Genomic DNA, 7,774 nt, shown 5'->3' on the forward strand with positions numbered 1-7,774 from the left:
CGAGGCAGATGACCGTTCAAACTGAGCCTAGTTCTGGTTCTGCTTGAGGTTTTCCTGCCTGTTAAAGGGGGTTATATAAATAAAATTAAGTTTAATCAAATAAAATTTTTAACCTTCTGTGGAGCTTTATGTGTAATAGAAGATTACATAAAACCAGCTTCATACTGACCAAGAATGTATGCAAGATACCTTGAAATAGAAATGAAGTTTCTCATCCATGGGATATTACAAACAGCTATCGGTCTCAACTAGCATCAGACTTTACATTTAAACAAATGCTAATGTGTTTAAAAATGCTGTCAAATAAGGAACTATAAAATATTTTCTCACCCCTCGTGGGGTCGTATGTGTCATCCTCAAGCTCAGGTCCTCAACCAGAGGCCTGGGAGTTTGAGGGTTCTGTGCAATATCTTAGCTGTTCCTAGGATTGCACTCTTCTAGACAGAGACCTCTGATGTCTTACCTGGAATCTGCTGTAGCCACTCTCCCAGTTTGGGGGTCACAGCCCCCAGTGCTTCTCGTGTTCTTTCTTCTTGATGTTGCTGTCGCTTGGGATTGCCACATCTATCACTACTGCCTTCTTCTGCTGTTTGTCGATCAACACGATGTCTGGTTGGTTAGCCATCACCTGTTTGTCAGTCTGGATCTTGAAGTCCCATAGGATCTTAGCTCGGTCATTCTCAACTACCTTAGGAGGTGTCTTCCATTTTGACCTTTGGACTTCCAGCCCATACTCATGGCAGATGTTCCTGTACACTATGACAGCTACCTGGTTATGGCGTTCCATGTATGCACTTCCTGCCTGCATTGCACACCATGCTGTTATATGCTGTATTGTTTCAGAGGCATCTTTGCACAGTCTGCACCAGGGGTCCTGCCTGGTGTGGTAGACCCCGGCCTCTTTTGATCTTGTACTGAGTGCCTGTTCTTGTGCTGCCATGATTAGTGCCTCTGTGCTGTCCTTCAGTCCAGCCTTTTCCAGCCACTGGTAGGATTTTTTGATATCAGCCACTTCTCCTATTTGTCTGTGGCTTGTCCCTCCATGAAGGTTCTCCTTCATCTATCTTGTCCTCACTTTCGGTTTTCTTCTGCCTGAGGTATACACCAAGCCATTTGTCTTTGGGGGCCATCTTCCTGATGTACTCCTGGATCTTAGCTGTTTCATCCTGGACAGTGGTCTTGACACTCACTAGCCCTCAGCCTCCCTTGCCACGCTTGGTATACAGTCTCAGGGTGCTGGATTTGGGGTGAGGCATGGGAGCTTGGGGCTCTTTCTTAAAAACTTAGGTGTTCCTATGATTGTGCTCTTCTGGTTTGAAATATCTGATGTTTCTCTAGCTATCTGTTGGAGCCACTTCTCTACAGTAGGGGTTACTGCTTTAAGCGCTCCGATGACCATAGGCAAATACACAGGCATATACATCATGTATCCATGTTATTAAATGCTAATTGTAACGTGTATCAATGGTATTAGTATTCCTATTTGAATCTTGTCCATTTCAGATTGCCTGTTATGGATGCAACAGGTGGTACCACTAGGGCTGTGTCAAGAACCCACCACCTGACATTGAGTATTGCTGTCCACTGTGCATATAGTTTTCAACTATTGTTGAAAAAGACACAAGTTTGAAGAAAATTTTTCAACTTAAACATTATTTAATTTAAGTGCCTTTAAATAATTTTTGCCTTACACTGTTCCAAGTTAAATTGTTATTTATACGTTGTTATATTTATTCCGCTTTGTTTGGAAGGTACCTCAAAAATGTTGAAACTTGTTTAATGTTGTTTGATGGAACTGTGAGACTTTGTTTTTTTATAATACATTAAAAATATAGTAAATAGCACAAAAAACCTACATGAGTGTGTTTGCAACTGGTTTTATTTTCCAAATCCAAAAACGTGAAATGCAGATGTACGGTATAAGTTTACATTTAGGTTGAATGTAAGTTGTAAATCTTGATTACCTTAACAGGAGGTCCTTGCCAAAAAGTGCATCCCCTGCTTTTTTACAGAAATACTGTATACAGTTGTAGCTGATGTAACAATTTCTACCTGCTTACACATGTTTTAATCTCTTTCTACAACACTAATAGCTTAAGGTAGACAATATAATATTTAAACTCTGACATTGGTGGATGGCAGACACCCGCATAACCAGAAAGTCATACAATTATATAAGGCTTAACAGCAATCAGGTGAAAAAACAAACACTTCACACGATCACCACCGAACACTGCAGACAATCAGATCCGATATAATATTGTCTACCAGCTCACAGTATGCTTAGGAGAGTGACCAAGGGAAAAAAACAAACGGTTAAAATATACATTTGGCCTAATAGAAATTCAATATTACGGAGGTGTATTGCATTCACCAAAGAAAAAAAAATCTGACAGCTTATCTCGTAATTACGAGATCTTTTCTCATAATTACAAGATCTTTATCTCATAATTATGAGATCCTAATCTCATTATTATGAGATCTTATCTCATAATTACGACATAAGATGTCATATGTCATATTTAGGAGATCAGGGAGGAAAGTCATTGCTGATTTCCACTACATGAAACGTGAACAATGAGGGGGTTGTTGGATTTAATATGCTTTTATTTCCTTTAAGGCATGTGATAGAGGTCTGTGCGGGACAGATTTTCCAGTCCAGCCCCCACCCGCACCTGTAATAGTTTGTCCCGCTCCCACCTGCAATTCCCGCATGATTCTGACGTTTGCCTACTGCTCAAGGCAATTCGCGTCATTAGTTTGAGGAATTAAACACGCAGTGCTTAGCTGAGCACATAACTGGGCGATTCTTCCCCGCATAGTGCATGACGCCCGTTAGGTGGCAGGAGCTGCAATATCCAGCACATTGTGATGTATATATATATATATATATATATATATATATATATATATATATATATATATATATATATATATATATATATACACCTGTCCAACTGCTCGTTAACACTTAATTTCTAAGCAGCCAATCACATGGCGGCAACTCAGCGCATTTAGGCATTTAGACATGGTCAAGACAATCTCCTGCAGTTCAAACCGAGCATCAGTATGGGGAAGAAAGGTGATTTGAGTGACTTTGAACGTGGCATGATTGTTGGTGCCAGAAGGGCTGGTCTGAGTATTTCAGAAACTGCTGATCTACTGGGATTTTCATGCACAACCATCTCTAGGGTTTACAGAGAATGGTCCGAAAAAGAAAAAACATCCAGTGAGCGGCAGTTCTGAGGGCGGAAATGCCTTGTTGATGCCAGAGGTCAGAGGAGAATGGCCAGACTGGTTCGAGCTGACAGAAGGGCAACAGTGACTCAAATAACCACCCGTTACAACCAAGGTGGGCAGAAGAGCATCTCTGAAAGCACAGTACGTCGAACTTTGAGGCAGATGGGCTACAGCAGCAGAAGACCACACCGGGTGCCACTCCTTTCAGCTAAGAACAGGAATCTGAGGCTACAATTTGCACAAGCTCATCGAAATTGGACAATAGAAGATTGGAAAAACGTTGCCTGGTCTGATGAGTCTCGATTTCTACTGCGACATTCGGATGGTAGGGTCAGAATTTGGCGTCTACAACATGAAAGCATGGATCCATCCTGCCTTGTATCAACGGTTCAGGCTGGTGGTGGTGGTGTCATGGTGTGGGGAATATTTTCTTGGCACTCTTTGGGCCCCTTGGTACCAATTGAGCATCGTTGCAACGCCACAGCCTACCTGAGTATTGTTGCTGACCATGTCCATCCCTTTATGACCACAATGTACCCAACTTCTGATGGCTACTTTCAGCAGGATAATGCGCCATGTCATAAAGCTGGAATCATCTCAGACTGGTTTCTTGAACATGACAATGAGTTCACTGTACTCAAATGGCCTCCACAGTCACCAGATCTCAATCCAATAGAGCATCTTTGGGATGTGGTGGAACGGGAGATTCGCATCATGGATGTGCAGCCGACAAATCTGCGGCAACTGTGTGATGCCATCATGTCAATATGGACCAAACTCCCTGAGGAATGGTTCCAGCACCTTGTTGAATCTATGCCACCAAGAATTGAGGCAGTTCTGAAGGCAAAAAGGGGTCCAACCCGTTACTAGCATGGGGTACCTAATAAAGTGGCCGGTGAGTGTATATATACGATAGACCTGGACTGATCATTTATGACTTTGTTTTACATTTTATTTTAGGAGACTTATTTTGGGAGACTAAATTATGAATAAGTTTTACTTGTTTTACTCATTTTGAACTCCTTTAAAACAGCATTATGGTGTCTAGTCTGGGAAAAACAAAGGCGTGAAATAATATTTCAATCTTTTTGGGACATCACTGAGCGTTATCTTTGTTTTGCTATGACAGATATCTGCTTTAATGATTTAATCTGTTCAACCCAATCAATAGGTGGTTGAACTGTAGTAACCTGGTGAAATACAAATATATAAGTGTATGTCATCACCATATTCGTTGTTCCTTTTCTTATTTACATGCAAGATCCAAGCAAGTCGAGGCCGGTGAATTTTGAAGAGGAGAGAACTAAGGATGAAACCCTACGCAACACTGTAAAGCATTTTAATAAATTATGCAGGTTTTCTTACAACTTCCTTGTCAAACTATTGCAGGAAGGAATACCTTTATACATAGTGTAAGCATTTAGCATTACAGTCATTTATGCATGAAATCTCCTCTAGTCTGAACTCAAGGTAGTGGATCCTATTTCTTTGAAAGAATGTTAAGCCATTCTTAAAGATAAGTAATTCAAAGCTATTAAATAGTGTCAATGCCCTTAACTTGTTAATATAAATACTGGATTTCTTATAACAGAGAGGAAACATCTTAGCATTTCTGTTCCACCTTAAGATATTAGTAGGAATTTAATCAAACTTGTCCGTCTGCTTATTAAAGAAACCTATGTTAGGTAAAAAGAATGGTAAGGATGACTGAAAGATCAATAAAATGATAGTGTTGAAATAAAGTTCCTTACTGCTGCTTTGTACCGGTAGTTTAAATGTATCGTGCAATGTCATACTGTATAAGGAAAAAAAAATCCCTAAAGTGACAAATCCATCCATTTTTTGCCACTCTTTATCCCAGATGGCGTCGCGAGGGGTGCTTGTGCCTATCTGCAGCTCTGTATGGGCGAGACAGAACCCTGGAAAGGTCGCTAGTCCATCACAGGGCAATACAGAGACAAACAGGTCAAACAACCATTCAAGCACACACTCATACCTAAGGAGAATTTAGAGAAGCCAATTAACCTTATAGTCATGTTTTTGGACTGTGGGAGGAAGTCGGACAGAATCCACTCATGGACATGGAGAACATGCAAACTCCATGCAGAAAGACCCCAGGCCGGAAATTTAACCCAGAAGGTTCAAAGGCTGCAGGGCAGCGGTGCTACCCACTGCTTCGCTGAGTAGCTCTTGACACAAATCAGTTCAAATGAAAATTCGCTTGAGCCCAATATTTCTATTTTAGATGGCAGGCTAGCTGAGTTTTTTCAGTGGCCTTTTAAATTATAGTGCTGTTTTCGACATAATATTCATCATTATCATACTCTTGATTAGATGTTATGTATGTAAGAAAGTAGGATGAAAACTCAATAGAGTACTAGTTTTTAATAAAAAACTGACTTTACAAAATATAAAGGCTATCATTTAAAAACTGCTGCTAAAAATTGTAATGGGGTAATTCTGCATAGCCTTACATAGGACTTTTTGCCATCTGTGCACTAAACATGCCACCTATACTGGCTGCCCAAATACAAGGACACGTCATCCTCTCTTAACCCTTTGTCATTTGGCATCTGCGAGAACCCCTCTTTATTAAACTCACTTTGAGCCATAGCCATTACTGCTTATGGAACAGACGGCAACACTCTAAGGGATCTAAGGACCTTCCTTCCTTTCTGGCTGTGTCTAGCGTCACCTTTCAAAGGCCTACACCTCTGAAAGTCTTTGAATTTCATTGCTGTAGAAATGTATGCAGGGAGACATTTATCATAGGCCGCCTGCAGCTTAAGACCGCATTGGTGGCTATTTTGCAGGCCTGGTCAGGGAAAACAGGAAAGGGGAGCTTCAATGTCAGAGAATGACATTTACATGTATATTCACATTTACTCACAGCTGTTGCCGAATGAGAGCATCCCCAAGTGGCTGAGGGGAAAACTAGAAAGGTCAAGTTTTAAGAATTAATTAAATTTGTGGTTTAACACCAACTACAGTCAGACATGTTTGAAGATCTACCATTTTAATCTGTTTAAAAATAGTTTCTTTACAGGCTGTTTTCATTTTATATACAATGTTTTGTAGAATACTAACATCTCACCATAGCTTTTGTAGTCATATAATTGCACAGAAATATTAGGATTCTTTTTTACATCATTGTTAAGCTATTTGTTTATCAGTAAAGTAAATAACAGATTAAAAATGTTATTTCTAACTAATAACTGGTCATTACTTATAAAATATGTTTTCTTTTGAAACACTTTCAGCTTTTCCAAAATCCAATAAGGACGTGCTTGGCAAATTTATGGAAAGAGCTGGGTGTGTGATAGGGGAGTGGTGGCCTAGTGTTTAGAGCATAGAGGTTGGAATATTGAGGCTCTGAGTTTGAATCCCACTCCCAAATACTGACACTCTGGGTCTCTGAGCAAAGACCCTTTACCCCACACTGCTCTCTGGGCGCCCCACGATGGCAGCCAACTGCTCCCAAAGGTATGGGTGAAATGCAGAGGTAAATCAGTGTTAACATGGTTTACTATTTGCATTTATTCTGTAAAATATCTAAATCTCTTCTTGGCCCAGAACAGTAACATGTTCATCTACAGAGTTATTTTCTTTACACCTACATTTAGAAATCTTAAAGGCTACTGGAGCCTTACACAGGCATTCACAAAAAGGTTAAGCTTTAAAGCTGACACAGAAACCAAAAGCTTGCGCCACCCCTGGTAGAGATAGCCAATTAACACCCTGAATCAACAACCTTAATATCTCCTCTAAAGTTGAATTCACACCAAACGCAAACAGATTGAAAAAATGTAAATGTTATCCCTATGTAAAGGCATGATCAGGAGCAAATTAACATTAAGGTATAAAATTAGGGCGAATTATGAAAATCTAGTTAAGTCAAACAGCAAATAGTGCTTTCAACATCTGAAAAACTGTTGGGCAGAACTGTAAGCAACCATCATCCCACCGCAGCCCCTAGAGAAGGTGGTGGTAATTACCAAACTGGGAGTGTTCCTGGAGGAGCTGATGGACCTATAGATGCTGACACTGTTATTTACAGTTGCTTTCTATACAAATTGCTACACAATGACTATCTTGGTAAAATGGAGATGCACCATGATGAGTTAATCAGATAAGAGGAACTGGCAAGCGCATCAAAGCTCCTCCTCCTTTTTTTTTAAGGTGATTTTCTAGGCCCTATTGGCCTTTATGGTTTGTATTTTTGAAAGTTGGCAAAAGGGAAATTGTATTAGAGACATGCGACAAAGGTCCCCAGGCCAAGATTTGAATCTGTGACGACTGTGTCGAGGACCAAAGCCTATGTACATGGAGTGCGCTTAACACCTTTCCAATGCCGTGCCACAAAGCTCCTTTCAGAAGAAACAGGAAAAAGTTGAATCCTATTAACATCATAGGAGAATAAGTCACGATGGGGGAGGAGTTTAAATACCCTGGTGTTGACCTGGACAACAAACTAGAGACTACAGACACAACTGTGAATTTGTCTAGAAGAAAGAACAGAGCAGATTGGACTTCC

Source organism: Cyprinodon tularosa, unplaced genomic scaffold (assembly GCF_016077235.1).
Source record: "Cyprinodon tularosa strain WSP-4 unplaced genomic scaffold, ASM1607723v1 ctg61, whole genome shotgun sequence".
Classification (NCBI taxonomy): Eukaryota; Metazoa; Chordata; class Actinopteri; order Cyprinodontiformes; family Cyprinodontidae; genus Cyprinodon; species Cyprinodon tularosa.